Source organism: Phocoena sinus, chromosome 6 (genome assembly GCF_008692025.1).
Source record: "Phocoena sinus isolate mPhoSin1 chromosome 6, mPhoSin1.pri, whole genome shotgun sequence".
In the NCBI taxonomy this organism is placed as follows: domain Eukaryota; kingdom Metazoa; phylum Chordata; class Mammalia; order Artiodactyla; family Phocoenidae; genus Phocoena; species Phocoena sinus.
This window is the reverse complement of record NC_045768.1, coordinates 41773242-41793223: the sequence shown is the minus strand read 5'-3', so window position 1 is coordinate 41793223 and position 19982 is coordinate 41773242.

The following is a 19982-nucleotide window of genomic DNA, read 5'->3' as shown; positions in this document are numbered from 1 at the left end:
TGCAGACTATGTACATAATGAGGGCAGTCAATCCAACTTGGTAGCCAGCAAGCTCTGTTGTGTTTTAAATGGAGTATTGTACCTCCTGTCTTGATGACATATTCAATTAAGTGATATCGTATTATTATTTCTCACCCTATGTGATTTAACAAAAACGTTATTGAAACTCAGAGAAATCATTCTAAACAAGCAAAAGAAAATTCTTTGATTGGGATTATAATGATGTCTTTCACAGTCTCTGACAGGTAAATTATGAACATTTGCAGCAAAACTTCGGAGCATAATGTTAATTTGAAATAAGTTCAGACTATCTGTGGGGCTTTTATTTTTATAAATGAAGGTCGATATTAACAGGGATGGAAGCTACTGCTTCTTCCTTTGAAAGGCAACGACTTTAGCGTTTATCTTATAGATAGTAATAATAAATACAAAGTGGTGAGGGTCAGTTTAGGGCACAGTGCTTCCCGGGAGGAGCCCCCTATGGACAGCCATCTCTCAGGGCTTTATGTCCCCAATGTTTTCAAGTTGAGGTGGATGGTTTTCACCTACTGTGTACATCACTTTCCAAGTATGACGTTTGCAACTGATAATATTTTCTAAGCTACTAATTTTCTAATGTTTCAGCCTAACCATAAAAAAAAAAGAGTTACATCAAATTATTGTTAGAAAGTTATATCAAATTACTGCTGGGCCAAACTTGGGAGGTTTTGAATTTCATTTTCTGGAAGAACAAAAAAAAGCCCCCAAATGTAAACAACAATATCAAAACTTGAAAACAGACATTGAAAATATTTTGTTAGGAACGAGATGGGCCAAAGGCAAGGTCTTAATATGCATCATTTCTTGTGTCTGCTTTACACAGCCCAGAAGCTCAGATTCCTCCCAAGAATTTTTTAATCTACAGACAATGCAAGCAAAATGTAGCTGTAGTGTCACTACAGCTGCTGCTCCCTGAAATGAGTCACTAAGAAAACTTAAAAGGTGGTTCATTGGAATCTTAACGATGATGCAGTAACTTTGAACACTGAGCAGTATAGGAGATGAATGAATGGATGCTACAGCCAATAGAACAGTGAACACATGCACTTTTGTAAAACATATAGGGTGCTATGAACTTCAAATAGAGTCACAGAATCATAAAGACATAAGGGCATTTGGTGTCATATAATCCAGCCCCTAATCTGTAGTCCTTCAACAGTTTTATTGTTTGACCTCTGCTTGAACACATGAAATAAAGGGAAAATTAGAAACCTCATTAGATCTTAAATACATTCAATTTTTAAGAAAATTTTAGCATTCAACCTATCTTTCCCTCTCTATTGATTTACTTTATGGTCATGGATCTCCCTCTGCGGCCACATGGAAACATACTGATCCCTTTGCTGGAGGACATAATTTCAAATATCTATAAAAACTTGCATATTGGGGGTGGGAGAAATGGGTGAAGGTGTTCAAAAGATACAAACTTCCAGTTATAAAATAAATGAGTCATGAGGATGTATTGGGCTGGCCCAAAAGTTCGTTCGGATTTTTCCATAAGATGTTACGGAAAATCCCGAACGAAATTTTTTGGCCAACCCAATAATATACAGCATGATGACTATAGTTAATAATACTGTATTGCATATTTGAAAGTTGCTAAGAGGGTACATCTTAAAAATTCTCATCACAAGAAAAAGAAATTTTGTTACTATATATGGTGATAGATGTTAGCTAGACTTATTGTGATCATTTTGCAATATATACAAAGATCAAATCATTATGTTGTATATCTGAAACTAATACAATGGCACATGTCAATTATACCTCAAAAAATCAGCTTATCAATCCTTGTTGAGATTTTGACTGGAAAAGCATTGAACTTATAGATGTATTTGAGGAAAATTTGCAATAGGAATATGTTATTACCATTTAGTCTGGAAATTGGTTGGAAAATGTAATAGAAATACAGTTGTGCCAGACCAGCGATGTTTTAGAATTCATTCCCTTTTTTGGGGGGGAAAAGATCTCATTCACAGTAACAATAAAAACTACAGGTTGTATAATCAGTTAAAGCCATGAAGAAGAAAGAGAGAAAGAACTTTAAACCATCATACAAAAACGAAAAACAAGAAACACAAACTTCTAGATTACTTCAAAGTGTTTCTCTCTCTGTTTCAAGCATTCATACAGTTATTTATTCATGCAATCACCCATGCAACATTTACTGGGTGCATACACATACAGTGTGTCACAGCTGTATTGGGCACAAGAAATCCAATATTAAGTGTACACAATAACATTAAAATGAACTCACAATGATTTATCACTTACCAATGTTATTGACACTTCATATGCGTTACGCCGTTTAGTTCTCACAATAACCTTATGAGAGAAGTACAAGTTTTCTCTGCATTTTACAGATACGAAAACTGAGGCTAGAAGGAGTTAAATATTTTCCCTCTAACTTAGATAGTGGTGAAACAGAAATCTGAACCAGTATTTCCTGGACCATATAATGCATGCTTTTAACTATTCACATCTTATTCCATAGCCTAAGTTGGGAGAGACACATACAAGAAATTACAATACAATTTGGTATGTACTATATAATGGAGATAATATAGGAAACATGGGAAGAGATGGTTTTAAGTCTGACTACAGGTTTCAAGAGCAGGTAATTCTTTGAAAGATGCACCCTTGAAGAATGAGTAGGACAGCCAGGGAGATGAGCAGATAATGCACAAAGTAGATGAGCATGAAAACTTAAGGTAGTGGCATATAGTAAATACTAATGGAGCATAAGATACAGGAAGTGGTGGCTGGACACATCAGGAAATCAGTAAGAAATGAGGGATTAGAATTTGGAGAGTTGCTAACATCAAAGATGCTAGAAAGCAATCCTTAGAAAATGGTGGGAAACCATTATTGGGAAGTTAATAATTAGACTTGCGTTTTCGAAAGTTATTTCTAGCAGCATTTTCAAAGTTAAATGAGGGAGGGCTAGGCTGGAGACGTGAAAAACAGTATGGGGGGATGTAGTACAAAGGAATACTCTCGAGGTCTCCTATAAACACTTTACCCATAGAAGAATATACTGCCCTCCCAGTGAGTTCAAAGAAGAACAGAGGAGAGCAGGGGGGACAAGATATCAGGTGTGTCTGCTTTGCATCAGGAACTGTTGACTTTGGGGCCTATATGTGCTTACCTCCCAAAGTATGCTTCTTAATTTCATGGGGCAAGGACATTTGTATCTAAATGAATGGTCTGCCTTTGTTGAGGGTTGGTGTGACTGGCCAACTTTGGCTGTTGTTCAGCAGCAATTAATGGATATTTTCTGCTTCATCAGAGGCTTGCTGTGCTGGCTACCCCTTGTGTATTATCAACTGCCCTTTTTATACCAATTAAGCCCCAAAGATAACAGAAGCAAACTAATATGTGATTCAATAGAATCTTTGCAATATTTAAAAGTTCTAATATTAAGGACTATATTGGGTTATTGAGCATTCAATTAAAGAGCCTCAAGTGTTTAATTTAGGATTTTCCATAGGACAGGTATTGTTTGTTAATTAGTTAATTAAGTAACAAATGATTATTGAAAACATGCATTAGGATTAAGCAAGCTGCAAGAGAGATAAAGATATCTCCAAGGCAATTAGCTCACTGTAATCTTAATGATAAATATGTAATTAGACTCTTATTCTAAAGAGATTGTTTGGAATGGTTTTCGCAAGCATTAAACAGGCATGCAACAAGATTATTTACTTACATAACAAGCAAAATATAATTCTAATTCTTATTTGGCATTAGGCATCAGCCAGTGTGTTCAAATGATACCTAATTTGCTAAAAGCAAAAGTTTACAAGTAATAGTACTTAAAAATATAATCCATTAAAAGCTTATATAACTAACAATTATATTACAACTAGATTTATCCCCAAGCCTGTTTATTTCACCTCCTGGGCAATTATCTGAGACTTTCAAATGTATTATGACTTAATAGCCAACATTTATACATTTATGTATGCAATACTTGAGGGGATTACTAGTGCATCACAAAATGAAAACCCTTCCCCCTTCCTGTAGCGTCAACTTGTCAAGAGAGAAATAGATTCCCTTCTCGGATGTCTAGAAACTACCACAGTTCCTGGCACATGGCACTCCATAAATGTCTACTAAATTGATTTGAATGAGTGGAATCAGGAAGTCTAGATGTTTCTTAAAGTATATCATTTGGTTTAATCCCCGTTTTGTTGAAATTCCCTGGCTGCCACCACTGCATATGCTATTCTTCTGTATATTTTTTCCTACATCCAGCATCCCAGTTCAGTAGGGCTAAGGAAATTGTATCTTCAAAGGACTAGCATGGATTGGGGATGTTGTGAGAATTACAATAATGATGATAATCATGATAAATACCAACACACATTTATTAAGTGCTTACTATTTCCCAGGCATGGAGAGAAGCTTTTATCATTGATTACCACAGTTTACACTGTCAGTAATCCTAATAGGTAGATCCTACTGTTATCTTTGTGTTTCAAATGGGGAAACTGAGGCTTAGAGCAGTTACATAATTTCCCCAAGATCACGCAGTTAATAAGTAGTGAAACCAGGATATAATCCCAGGTACCGTAGAGTCCATTTTTGCCTGAGATTGGGTTCTCTTGAAGCAAATCCTGGGATGGAGTTACTTGTGCAGCTGTTTTATGAAAGCACACTCTCAGGGGACTCTGCAAGGGAATGAGCCAAGCAAGGTAGGGTGGGGAAAGAAGCTAGGCAAAGATGTGAGTTCATTTCAAGTCTAGCCTCAGTCTGATTGCACAGGAAGCTCTGGAGTGTAAGTAACACCACCAATAGTCCCATCTTCAGGCATGGGGACAGAAATTTATATCCCTGAATTTGTCTCTCATGGGCTGTTGGCTGCTACTGGGGAAGGAGACATAAGCTCACAGGTATGTTCTAGTGGGAGCTCATTTTTGCAGAAGCCAGTACCCAGGACAAGTTTGTTTGTTACCTGTTGCAACTAACTCTCACAAAAGCAGTGGGATGCATGCCCTAACCAGCTGCAGAGCAAGCAGAAATGTCTATAGCAGAAGCTGCTTCCACAGTGGTTCTCTTGACTTCCAGGCTCCCATGGAGAACACAAGATTTTTGTCAAGCAGACTAGATTTTTATCCTGATCTGCCTTTTCCTAGCTTAGTGCCTTTGGGAAGTTTGCTTCAACATCCTGAGTCTCATTTTCACTATCTGTAGAGTAGGTGTCTTAATACTACTAGTCTCGTGGGATTGTTATGATGACTAACTTGAAAATGTATGTGAATACATTTTGTAAACTAAGGCAAAACATGAATGTTGTTTGTGGTGTTGTTTATTGCTGTGTCTGACTTCCCAGGCTCAGGGGCAGCTAGTGGATGGGAGCTATGGAAGCCCTGGTCTACATGACAAACAAGGAAATAAAAGGACGAAGATGAAACTGAACCTGTAGGGAAGATGGCTGACCACCTAGATAGACTCTTTAAAGATTTCTGCTGAATATTGATAAGCTTAATTAACATGCAAAGATTGAGGGTCAGAAAAATTAATCTACCCAAGTTCCACAGTGAGTAAATGGCACTCGAAACCTAATTTCACAGTATTTTTCAGTTATACCATATTTCTTTGATGCCTTCAATATTGGCAAACCCAAGTGATTTTTGCAAAGAGATCTCCTCCTACTATCTTGAATCCATGGATAATGTCCACTCTCCTATCTCAAGAAGTTCCCATCTGTAGCATCTTGTGCCTTGGCTCTTTCTCTTGAATACATGGCATCCATTTAAACTAATAATTACAAATTCCGAATAGAGCAGAGAGAAACAACTTCTGATTCCAGTTTGGCTCAGAATCAGCACTTACCCTGAGAGGCATTTGGAACCTTATCTGAACATTAAAAAGGCAACAAGTTCACCATAATATCATATTCTGTGGAAGTCAGCATGGAAAAGTGACTTCCTGCACAGTTCCGAAGCATTAGTGAAGGACCATAAAGCCGGTTGATATGGAAACTATGGTTTCAGTAGAAGGCCCATTATTTGTGAAGGAAAGAGATTTAATTTTTCAGGCAAGTCTAATTTTCCTCCTGAGAACATCTTTCAGGCAATACCCAAATAGCCATTAATTCAAAGGAACTGTCTTTGGAAGAAAAGCACTTAGAGAGTGATTAATTCTAACTGATAACAAATCCAAGCTCTCTCTCTGATAAATAGTCCAAGTACTCCCCACCCCCTCCTCTCTCAACATGTAATTATAATTAGACAAAAATACCGAGTGCATCCAATGTCTGCCAATGTCAACAGGGGTACCATTTATGTTTTCCCTATTTTCTTGTCTTTCCTCGTAAAGTGGGAAATATTCCTCTTAACAGAGCGGTCTCAATGGCCTTAATTGTGGTTTATGAACATTCCTTAACCAATCATTAATAAAGGGTAGAATAACTCTTAGACTATTTGCAACCACTCCTTGAGTAGGGTGAGTCCACTTATCCTTCTGAGATGGTGTGAAGGAGACATGGTAACTGAACAAAATTGAGCTTCTGTTAGGAAGAGGGAAGAGGAGAATAGATGATGGATAGATAACCAGCAAAGTATATAACAGAATAACAAAGACGATACTATATGTTGAAATAAATACTGTATCTTAATCCTCGTATTGACTGGTTAGAATATTTAGAAGAGGAAGAATATAAGTTCTGCAGTTAGCATCTTCAAGTCCCTAACACCAACCTATAGAGACCTTTTCTTCCCAATGAGAATGAATGCGTCCTCAAGCTTGAGGCCCTGAAAGCAACTGCAGAGCCACTTACTAGGAAATTTCCATATGGCATGATCGCCACCATGAGTTACTCTGAAAGTGTTATAAACACTTCTTTGGAAAAGGGAAGATATTAAACCTCTTGCCATAGCCTGATGAAGGAGCACAGGTTTTGGATTTAGGCAAATCGATACTTGAATTCCTGCCCAATAATTTTTATCACATTACATCATTTTATGCTTTAGCTCTAGTGAGTTCACTTATAAGATGGAGACCACAGTTTCTACCTTATAGATTTGTTTTGAAGATTCAGTGGGATAAAATATGAAAAAATACTTGGTGCAAAATGGGAGTTGATACCGTCAGTTCTCGCTTATTGTAGGCATGAGAATGGGCACAAGGTGGTGAGGGAATCACTGGCCAGTAAGTAAGAGAGATGCAACCCATCACTTACATAACCTAAGCTTTTTTGCGGGCCTCACTGGGTAGCACAAGGATTGGCAGAAGAAAACTGAGATTTGAAACAAACTTAGTTCTGTATCGATTTTGCTGTGAGATCTAGAAACAATCAGTTGACCTCAAGATTTCATCATGTCGGTCAGGACACTTACTTCCTGGCTTTATAAAAGAATATGTGAAGAAATTCCTAGGTGCTTTGAACTTTCACGTGTCTGTATATTGAAGAAAACATTATGTTGAAATATGTGACGATGATGAATGGATATTTGTAAGCATGTAGTTGTGCTTTGAAAAGTGATCTGTATTGTGAAATTTGATAGGCAGTGTGTTTGAATGTTATGGTGGGTGCTTGGAAGGGAGGGGGGCATGTGTGCTCAGGGATTAATGGCTGATGGACTCCTCTCAAGAGGTGACATAATCTTTCCTTCTACACCAGACCGTAAAAACCACATGACATCTGTTCATTGCAAGGCCACCATTCTAACAAAGCACTGGATCCCACATGTCTCAGAACTTGGTTTCCATTACACAAGCAGGCTTAATTATTTTAAAATTCACCTTTTTGAGGGATGTCATCCAGAGACTGTTGCCATGCTTGGGGTGATAGAATACTTGTTTTAGGTTCTTTAAGCCATGCTTAACTGATTCTCGAAGCCACACTTTTAGTTTGGCAGCTCCAAATAATCTTGCCTCACAAAGCCTTTTTAATAGCATTTGTGAAAAATCTCTTCTCTCCGAAAGTCAAAATGTTCTGCATAAATAGTAAAGCAAAATGGAGGCATGGGCTATTAAACAAACAGCAGCGGTAGACACCCATATTTCACAATATCGCTACTTGCTTAATAGGGTGCCAGCAATTTTTAAAAAATCTGAAGTCGTTCTCTATTTCCATTAACTTTTCAAATCTGAGCTTTTTCATGATGCTGGTTATGAACAGTAAAAGTAAATCAAGTGATACTACTAATGATTTTCAATTAAAAAACAACAACTAGAAAGTGAGCTGGTGTTTCAGTCCAGTTGTTTGAGGATATACATTCCCTTTTCATTAACACAAGACCTAGTTAAATAAATGAGTGTCATTTTATTCTTGAGCATACAGAAAGGTTTTCCCAAGACTCAAAAGATTCTAGGCTGGAATCTCTCAATGTTGATCACTTCTCCCTACCTCCTTGTTCCTTTATCCCTTTCCTCTTCTGCCCTCACCATCTTTCATTTTTTGTGTGTGATTTTTGGGCTTTGTGGGGAAAGGAAAGTTAGGTTAGGAAGAGGGAGGAAGTCAGGATCAGGCATTCCAGAGCAGCACAGGCTCAGAATCCAGGGATAAATAACATCCTCAGAAAGGAAAACTGAATATTCGTGGACCAGTGTCATCCTTCTGTGTGGAAGGGAGGAATATGGGCAGGGCAAACAGAGGGAAGAGCTCTCTAGAACCTACTTGAACTTGATTTTAGAGCTTCTTTGCTCTGACATCTACCTGATTCCTGAATTTCAATTGCAGGGAAAGGACTGCGGAGATGGTTTGAACTAAGACTTGATAGCCAATGACTATAGGCTCATTAAAGAAGAAGGGTTCCATTATATTATATAGCTATCCACTGCTTTTCAGGTTTGCTTTGTGCCACTTGGCTTTTATGAAGGACCTACATTAGTACCTGTTTATGCTAACAGAACTATTCGAAGATAATTTTTGCTTTTATAAAAAAAGGCAAAAAGTGAAAATAGTGTTCAGTGTTTGTTTTGCAGGGAGTCATTTTAGAGGCAGTGCACCCCACTCTGAATAGCGGGAGTGGCTCCGCCAAGCTCCTTCCCCAGAAACCACACTCAGCATCAAGCCACCATAGCTTTGACCTGTATCTGTGTACATCTGTGCTTTATCTCGATTTATTTCGTGCATCCATTAGCAAGATGTGTTTTAATAATGCTTCTTTGCTTTATGCCATTTCAACTTATCAAAGTTTTCGCAGGAAAGCTCTTATTTCAGATAGTGGAGGAAACCTGTAATACCAAGCCTAAAAAACTTAGAGACCTTTGTTGAGATTTCAGTGTTGAGCTTCCAGATTGTTGCATGTCTTGAAATACTCTCAACTGTATTTCTGATTATTGGATAAAATTTTATATAACTTATCTAATTACTATAAGATTATATATGAAAGAAGAATAGAAAGGTAGTTACCAAAATGATAATATGTGGTTTGTTTATTGGAAATAGAGAAAAATCTCTCCTCTCCTTCCTGTAGTTACTTAATGTTTAACAATTACATAATAATAATTCCTTTTATAATAAAAGAACCAAAAAAACAAATAAGTATGGATGTCTGAAGAACAAAGTCCAAAGCTGAGATGAGCCACATGTTAGCTCTACATGGATTAGTTGATGGGAAGGGGAGTCAAGGCTGGCAGAATAGCCAGGAACCATAAAAACTGTAGTAAGAACCCAGTGGAGGTTAAAACGGTACTAGGAGTTGTGTAATGCCCTCATCCTTTCTTCTTCCTTTCTCTAAAGAAATTGATGGTAGAAGCAAGGCAAGTAGAAATCTGGATTATTGTCTTGAGTTGCAGTAGGAATTCTCAGCCTGGCTTGGTGTTGGGTCACCTGAATGGAAAAGATACAAAGAGACTAAACCTAATACCTTAACAATCTTACTCCACTTAGGTCAGGATGACTCACACTTCTCAGGTGGTCCCTATCTTTAAAATGCCTCATTCCAGAATAATGACTTAATCCCAACTTTGTACCATTTTTGTTTTTGCCTAGACTATTCAGGGCCGTGAATTTCTTGAAAAGTTATAACTGGTTTTGGTTGAACTTTTTTATGCTCAGAAAAGGCAACTATCCATCATCATCTCCCCTACCTCAACAAAGGCCTGTGGCTTATTTATTTCAGCATATATTCCTATTAATCCAGGACTCTATCCTTTTAACTGCCAAAGGATTGGAGAAGGCCAGCAATTTCATCCTAGCCACCCCCTCAATTCTTTCTGGGATTCAGTTCTTACACAAGCAGTTCTATCCTGAAAAAAGGGGGTATGCAGTAACTAAATATGGGTGCATATTTTGAACAGCAACGCAGAAGTAGTATTTTTTCCCAGCAACACCCAAATTTTGATCTTATGGTTTAATATTTAACTTATCTCACACATTTAGAGAGCCTCCATATTGATGATTAAGTGGCAAGTGGTCTATTGTATTTATTTGGAAGAAGAAAAGGAAATTGCATTCAGTATTTTAAAAACACGCCCAACTATTTGATCCGTACGGCAATGTGGACCATTGAGTACGTGTACAGTTTAAAAAATTCAATCCTTTGAAATCTTAGTTGAAAATGTCAAAGTCGAGCTGCAGTGAGCCTCATCTGAAAAAGCCCCCAACCTCACCTAATAAAACTTTCAGATTTTTTGATTGAATGCCATTTGAAATTGCCCTCATCACATTTCCGTGCACTAGGTAGCATGCAGTTAGGTTGCCTCTCGACATGACCGTATTAGAGATTGCCACTTGTGAGGAAATCTGTTCAAAAGCAGAGGCTGTATTAAGCTGGATACCAGGTCAAATGACAGTATTTGGGAGGGAAATGGAGAGGTACTTCAGTCTAACGATTTGTGAAAAGTTAAGTAACAACAAATTCCATGAATATGAAATTGGGGAAAGAATGCTCTCATCACTGCTTTTATCTCTCAGCACTCTGCACAGATGGTAGCCTGAGGAATTAGAAATGGCACCTGCTGGTGCGCCTGTCTCTCTCTGAAATTATGCCTTTTAAGATTGTGATTTTAGAGCATTGAAGATGGAAAGGGGGAATTTCAGTTTGGGGTTCTCAACGTTTTTTCTTTAAGTCAGTAAAAGGGGATGGCAGGAAGTGCAATATGAGTATTCTGACATTTCCTACTTATTTTTGCTTCCAGGAACCTTTGTATATTCATGCAGCTGGCTGTAGAGGACTTTGACAGTTTTAGTTGGAAGCTGGGGAAATCTCAGGAAAAAGCAAACTCAGTTTCTGCATTAATAAATCATGGAAATAGATCTGGGATCTTCCACTAATTTATATTGGGATTTTGGAATTTTAATTTTTATAAACTTTTTGCGGAATATGATAGCAAATCATATATATATGATTCATGGCGGTGGGATGGAAATCAAATATAACAGTGAAATATACAACGCAATGTAAATATATAATATAAACAGAAAAGTATGCATGTTATAAATTTTCTCAAACCGAACACACACCTGTGTAAAGCCACACGAAGAAGAAATAACAATCCAGGAGCCTCTCTCATGCCTCCTTCTAGCTACTCCTCAAGGGTACCCACTCTCCTGTCTTCTAGATTCATTTTGCCTTTTGTGTACTTCTGTAAATGGAATCATACTACATAGCCTCTTTTGAGACTGGCATCCTACGCTCAACATTATAAGACCCACCCATCAGTACCATACTTCATTTTAATTTATTCATCTGCATTGTTGTATATTTTTCCACTATGTCATTATGCAATTTATTCATTCTTGATGGGTGCTTAGGCTGTTTTTGGCTCCCACAAGCAGTGCTGCTTTGAACATTTCTTGCATGGATCTTTTGAAGGACACATATACATATTTCTGTTGGGTATATACCCAGGAGTAGACTTGCTGGGCCACAGGATATGGATAAGTTCATCCTGAGTAAATACTGCCAAACAGACATCCAGAGTTGTTGCTACTTCTGCTCCTACCAGCAGTGAATGAGGGTCCTGGTTGCTTCACATCCTCACCACACTTGGTATGGCTCTAGGCATTTTTGAGGTTCTTGAGGATGATGTTGTTTTCTTGTTCATCTCGGTGTTCAGAGCATTGAACACAATGATAGCACTATATTAGGTTACCAGATTACTGTCAGCCTAATAACAGCTGGATTTGTGAGCAGAGGGATAGCAGAAGCAGAACTGAAGTCTATATTGAGCCAGGAAGTTTAGATCCTAGGGGTGAGGAGTGTGGTGGCTTCCTGTACATGCCTCAGTTGCAATCTCCAAACCGAGGAGCTAAATAGCAGAAATTTATTTCTCACAGTTCTGTAGGCTAGAAGTCCAAGATCAAGGTGTTGGCACGTTTGGTTTCTTCCGAGGTGTCTCTTCTTGGCTTGTAGAGGCCTGCTTCTCTCTGTGTCCTCACATGGCCTTTCCTTCTGTGCACACATCCCTGGCATCCCTTTGGGTCCTAATCTCCTCTTTTTATAAGGACGCCAGTCATATTGAATTAGGGCCATTACTAGAGGCCTCTTTTTAACTTAATTACCTTTTTGAAGCCCCTCTCTCCAAATACCGTTACATTCTGAGGTACTGGGGGTTAATGGCTTCAACATATGAATCTGGGTCGGGGGTGGGGGGGACACAACCCAGCACGTAACAGGACACTATTAATTTTCTCAACATTACAGAAAGTAAATATGAGACCTAGACTGAATTCATGGCAGTGGGATGGAAAGACAGATGATATAAGAAATATATACAATTATGAGGTTTCTGTCTTGAGTGAGAAGGAATAGGGATGCATTCACTGAGATAAGTAATTCAGAAAAGAGGCAAGTATTGGAGGGGACAGGTGATTAAGAAATCATCTTTGACTAGGTTGAATTTTAGACACTAACGTTTTTGAGAGAAGTTGTCTAGTATGCAGTTGGCTAGGTGAGGTTGAAGCTGTCATACTTTAGATATTACTTATTTATATATTTTTTAACATCTTTATTGAGGTATAATTGCTTTACAATAGTGTGTCAGCTTCTGCTTTATAACAAAGTGAATCAGCTATACATATACATATGCTCCCATGTGTCTTCCCTCTTGCGTCTCCCTCCCTCCCACTCTCCCCATCCCACCCCTCCAGGCTGTCCCAAAGCCCCGAGCTAATATCCCTGTGCCTTGCGGCTGCTTCCCCCTAGCTATCTACCTTACTACGTTTGTTAGTGTGTATATGTCCATGACTCTCTCTCGCCCTGTCAAAACTCACCCTTCCCCCTCCCCATATCCTCAAGTCCGTTCTCCAGTAGGTCTGCGCCTCTATTCCTGTCTTATCCCTAGGTTCTTCATGACATTTTTTTCCTTAAATTCCATATATATGTGTTAGCATACGGTATTTGTCTTTTTCTTTCTGACTTACTTCACTCTGTATGACAGACTCTAGGTCTATCCATCTCATTACAAATAACTCAATTTCATTTCTTTTTAAGGCTGAGTAATATTCCATTGTGTATATGTGCCACATCTTCTTTATCCATTCGTCCGATGATGGGCGCTTAGGTTCTTTCCATCTCCGGGCTATTGTAAATAGAGCTGCAATGAACATTTTGGTACATGACTCTTTTTGAATTTTGGTTTTCTCAGGGTATATGCCCAGTAGTGGGATTGCTGGGTCATATGGTAATTCTATTTGTAGTTTTTTAAGGAACCTCCATACTGTTCTCCATAGTGGCTGAACCAATTCACATTCCCACCAGCAGTGCAAGAGTGTCCCCTTTTCTCCACACCCTCTCCAGCATTTATTGTTTCTAGATTTTTTGATGATGGCCATTCTGACTGGTGTGAGATGATATCTCATTGTAGTTTTGATTTGCATTTCTCTAATGATTAATGATGTTGAGCATTCTTTCATGTGTTTGTTGGCATTCTGTATATCTTCTTTGGAGAAATGTCTGTTTAGGTCTTCTGCCCATTTTTGGATGGGGTTGTTTGTTTTTTTGTTATTGAGCTGCATGAGCTGCTTGTAAATTTTGGAGATTAATCCTTTGTCAGTTGCTTCATTTGCAAATGTTTTCTCCCATTCTGAGGGTTGTCTTTTGGTCTTGATTATGGTTTCCTTTGCTGTGCAAAAGCTTTGAAGTTTCATTAGGTCCCATTTGTTTATTTTTGTTTTTATTTCCATTACTCTAGGAGGTGGGTCAGAAAGGATCTTGCTGTGATTTATGTCATAGAGTGTTCTTCCTATGTTTTCCTCTAAGAGTTTGATAGTTTCTGGCCTTACATTTAGGTCTTTAATCCATTTTGAGCTTATTTTTGTGTATGGTGTTAGGGAGTGATCTAATCTCATACTTTTACATGTACCTGTCCAGTTTTCCCAGCACCATTTATTGAAGAGGCTGTCCTTTCTCCACTGTACATTCCTGCCTCCTTTATCAAAGATAAGGTGTCCATATGTGCGTGGGTTTATCTCTGGGCTTTCTATCCTGTTCCACTGATCTATCTTTCTGTTTTTGTGCCAGTACCATACTGTCTTGATTACTGTTGCTTTGTAGTATAGTCTGAAGTCAGGGAGCCTGATTTCTCCAGCTCCTTTTTTCGTTCTCAAGATTGCTAGATATTACTTATATTTAATAAACTTTTCTTAATTTCATTGAACTCCTTCTGGTAAATGGACATCAATCAATCATGCATAGGAATGAGGGGGTTTACTGGAGGAGAAAAAGCCACAGATCTTTATAATATTTCAGGAAATGTTTGTATTCACTAATTCTCATTGTTTTGGAGAAGCTCTTGAAACTACCTTGCCTCAGTTTCTCATGATGTATTTTATCAAACACACTGAAAATAAAAAAATATATATCTTTTGCTTATTGCAAGGAATAAATGTTCCTTTCTTAGTAGAAGCTTCATGGAAATGAATGAAACTAACACACAATGATGGGGAGTTTCAGTATCAGAGAAGTGTTTAAAATTTGACAAGCTAACCTTTTGAAATAGCAAACATTACCAAAAGGCCTGACTGCTTGTTACAGTTGGATGCCTTTCCAAATGTGACTTTGGTAAACAAAGCTGCATTTGAACTACAAGAGAGAACGAGGGTCAAAGAAACAACATTAATTCCAAGGGATAGGGGTGGGATGGGCAGAAAGTCTTAATTTTGTTTAAGGGCAAAAGTGACATTATTTTATGATAAGTAATAATTGTAGGTAAGCGTGTAAACTATTACAGAATAGTTGACATAGAAACTTTATAAATCTCAAGGTCTTATTTATTATATTTCTCAGAGCTAGTTCATATACCCTCAGGTTAGATCAGGGTTCCCAAGCTGGGTGATTTTGCCCACCATGGGACATTTGGCAGTGTCTAGAAATGTTTTGTTTTTTGTCACAACAAGGGACAGAGAGGGGAGCTTTGGGGGTGTTTGTTGGTAGCTGGTGGGTGGAGGCCATGGATGCTGCTAAATATCCTACAATGCACAGTCAACCCCCTACAACAAAGAATTATCCAGCCAAACTGTCAGTAGCGCAAAGGTTGAGAAATCCTGGGTACATAACAAAATAAATGCCATTTGCTTTAAAAAGTAAAGAATCAATCTTCTGAGTTGACTTTCAAGTTTGGATCAAATTTCTCCCTAAGTAATTACTTGGTGGGGTGGTAGTGGTGGTGGTGTGTGTATGTTTGTTTGTTTGTTTGTTGTTTTTATCTGGGGTTATTGTTGTTTTGAACTGTATTTCATATCTTAAATCTCTGGGTTTAGATGAAATTAAGCTGTATCAGCATTTTATTTCTTTAATCTTACTTTTGCACATAGATACATTCAAATAATCAGAGATTTTTATAATCTCTGAAAACTGCTATGGTTCTCAGAATGAAAATTCAGAGCTCCACTGAATACTCATATAAATCATTGAGTTTTGAATGACTATATAGTCCAGTGTCTATAAATTCAGTGTCTTTTTCTTTTTCTAGTAGAACACATTAATGTGGTACGTTTGTATATTGCATTATTACTTACGAGATATTTTAAAATACATTTCACCACTGAATGCTTATAAGCCCAGTGTTAGTTACTTCTTATTATTGTAACCTTTTGAAAAGTGAAAAGATGAGCAGACAAGAAAACCTTCCCCAGCTCTTCTGGGCATATTAACTTTAAAATAAAGTCAAAGATTCATTAGTTCATTTGAATTCAACAAATATTTATTAGGCTTCTTCAGTGTGGCAGGAACTGTGATAAAGTGCTGTGCTAAGTTCTGAAATTAAAGCCAGAGTCTGTTTTGAATCCCATGAGAAAAGTTTTAACCTCTTGGGATTAGAATTTGGGTTCTTTGAGAAATTCCAGTACCAAAAAAAGATTTGTATTTTGTATTTTAATAGAATAATGTCATTCACTCTTACAGAGTTGTAAGAGGTGGAAATAAGCATGGGGTGCCCCAGACGATTTATTAATTAATATCCTTAAAGTGTCAGTAGTGGCAAAATTCTGAATTTGAATATCATATTCCTATACCTAAATATATTTTTTCCTGACTCTACTGGCTGTGGATTATGGATCAGCAAAATAAAACAGTTGTATTTATAACCATACACATCTAAAGAATTATAAAATACCAGGGTTAGAAAAGTTCTTTGAGATATCCTATTTCACACTCCTCAGGGTCAGAGGGGCCAATTGACTTAGACCTCAGGGTCTAAGCCAATTACTAGGAGAGTTAAAACACAAAATCTCAGGTATTCAGGTGTGTAGACTTTTCCACAAAATTTCTCATCTGCTTTCCTCACAGACCTCCATGTTTGATGACAGTTTTTCTGGGACTCTCAGTTTTAGCACTGTAAGTCTTGCATTGTGGGGAACCTCTCAGCCCCAGCAAACTGGGACAGTTGGTCACCCTAACCTGACAAAGACACAGCAATATTTGTTATGTGTATGAGTATTGCAGATAATACTGTTATGTCATTCACCAGTTTTCTTGCGGCATGTTCAACAAAAATGAGCTTTTGTTTCCATCTTAGCAGTGTGAGGTCATACTGGCTCAAATTTGATAAAATTTGAGCCTCTGTACAATGGTCTGATTAAAATTAATCCTTCCTATCTCCGTTATTGCTGGTTAGCTTTACCTGTCTTTGTCAATCAATTTCCTAATTAATGATTTCCTATTGTAAGGATGCTGCTTTTTATTCATGGTGGGGCGGGGGGCGGGGGGAGCTTTCCTTTAGGTATTACCTTTTTTTAAAAAAAACTGAAGTATAGTTGATCTACAATATTATATTAGTTTCACATTTACAACATAGTGATTCAATATTTTTATAGATTATACTCCATATAAAGTTTTTATAAAATATTGGCTATATTTCCTGTGCTGTATGTTATGTTCTTGTAACTTATTTATTTTATACCTATTAGTTTGTAACTCTTAATCCCCTTTACCTATCTTGCCTCTCTCCCCATCCCTTTCCCCTCTGGCAGCCTCTAGTTTTTTCTTTGTATCTGTGAGTCTGTTTTGTTATGTTCCTTCATTTGTTTTGTTTTTTAGATTACACATGTAAGTGAAAACATATAGTATTTGTCTTTTTCTGTCTGACTTATTACTTCACTAAGTATAATGCTCTTCAGGTCCATCCATGTTGCTGCAAATGGCAAAATTTCATCCTTTTTATGGCTGAGTAATATTCCAGATGTGGTATGTGTGTGTATATATATGTGTGTGTGTGTGTGTATACACACACACAGCACATCTTCTTTATGCATTCATCTGTTGACGGATACTTAGGTTGCTTCCATATCTTGGCTATTGTAAATAATGCTGCTATCACCTTATAGCATTTCTTCAGCCTGCTCAGATATTTTCTGAATGACCACTGGTTACCCAGAATGGAAGTCTGCCTACAGTCTTACAGAGTATTACAAGATATGAGAAAAGAACACAAGGGGTTATGGGCATGTTGAGTAGGAAGTGGTAGGAGATACTATAACATTTCCCATATATATGAGATGTGTTTTAAGTGATAGACAAAGGATACTTGTTTAACATGTCCCAATAACACCAGAAATAAGATCTAAGTCTATTCATTAAGCATAAGTCTTTGACCTGTTTGCTAAGAAAACTAGAATTAACCCCCAGACACAGTTTGTAAAATTCTACTTTGAGTCTCTAAGTTCTTAGAAAAGAGACAGATGTTTTCATTAAAATGTGAAAATTTTCCATCTTCCTGATTTATGGCAGTAATATTAAAGGTATTTATCTGAGAGTCTTAAGGCTTTTTACCTCACAATGAGATACTGCTTCACATACCAGAGAGTGGCTATAATAAAAAAAAGTCAGAGAGTAGCAGTCATTGGTGGGGATGTAGAGAAATTTGAATTCTCCATAGATTGCTGCTAGGAATGTAAAATGGTACAGCCATTTTGGAAAGTAGTTTTGTAGTTTTTTAAAACGTTAAACATAGATATTTTATATCACCGAGGAATTCTGCTCCTGGGTCTCTACCCAAGGGAAATAAAAACTCTTGTCTACACAAAGACGTGCACATAAATGTCCATAGCAGCATTGTTCATAATAGCTAAAAGGTGGAAACAACCCACATGTCCATTGACTGGTGGACAAACTGGTGAATGGTTAAATGGATAAAACTAGTGAATGTGGTATATCTGTACAGTGTAATACAATTTGCAGTAAAAAGAATGAAATCCTGATACATGATGTTGAACCTGTCAGTTGAACCTGAAAAACATTATACTAAGTGAGAAGTCAGGCACAAGAGGTCACATATTTATAATCTCATCTATATCAAATGTCCAGAAAAGGCAAATCTGGAGAGACAAAAAGTAGATTAGTTATTGCCTGAGGCTGGACATGTGAATGGGGAGTGACTACAAGTGGTGTGATAGAAATTTCTACAGTTAGATTGTAGTGATGGTTGCATAACTCTGTAAATTTATTAAAAATTGTTAAATTGTGTACTACTTAAAACAGGTGAATTTTATGGTAGAACAAAACCCCAGCATACCTCAATATATCTATGTTGAAAGAAAGCATGTTCACCTGAATTAACTTTCCTTGAAACAACAGAGCCAAGGACTTCCCTGGTGGCGCAGTGGTTAAGAATCTGCCTGCCAGTGGGACAGACACGGGATCGAGCCCTTGTCCAGGAAGATCCCACATGCCATGGAGCAACTAAGCCCATGTGCCACAACTCCTGAGCCTGCGCTCTAGAGCCTGCGAGCCAGAACTGCTGAGCCTGCGCGCCTAGAGCCTGTGCTGCGCAACAAAGAGTAGTCCCTGCTCGCTGCAAATAGAGAGAAAGCCCATGCACAGCAACGAGGACCCAATGCAGCCAAAAATTAATTAATTAAAACAAGAAAAAAAGAAAATAAACAGCAAAGCCAAAAGGGACAGCATAGTTTAAAAGACCAAGAAAATTTGAGATTGTGAGTGGAGGGATTTCGTGAAGTCCTTGGTTTTTTGTGGTTTTTTTTCATGGTTGTTATTTTATGAATAGAATTGAACCTGTGCTAACTGGCAGACATTCTCTGTCAATGCTTTTTTGGATGGCATAAATTCCCTTTTCTCAGTCTAGCTCTCTTTAGTTCCCTCACTCTCTCTCATCACCCGGTAACTGTTTGGTGGCATTTAGAGCAAGGGTATGAATGCATTTTCTTTATGTAAGTTGGAACAGAGTTTGGGGCCCCCCTATACAATGAGAGAACAAAAACTGAGGAGAATCCTCATACAGTAATAAGATTCCTGGAATCTTTATTATCTAGGAATAATGGCATCCCTCATCCTCTCCTGCCTCCACTGAAATCACCTGCAGTGAGGGAGAGAAGAGTCTGGATTCCACAGTCAGACTCCAACAGAAGAGAAGTGAGCTGTCCTAGTACACCCACCACAGGCACAGCGTGGGCAGAGGCAGGAAGAGATGTGTGGTAGACAGTTGAAAAGGGCAAGAAAGAGGACAGCCAATTAAATTTTTTTTGGTGAGATTTCTTAAGATGCCTATCTGCTCGTCACTTTTCCTTGAAGTTCTGAGACCAATCTGGC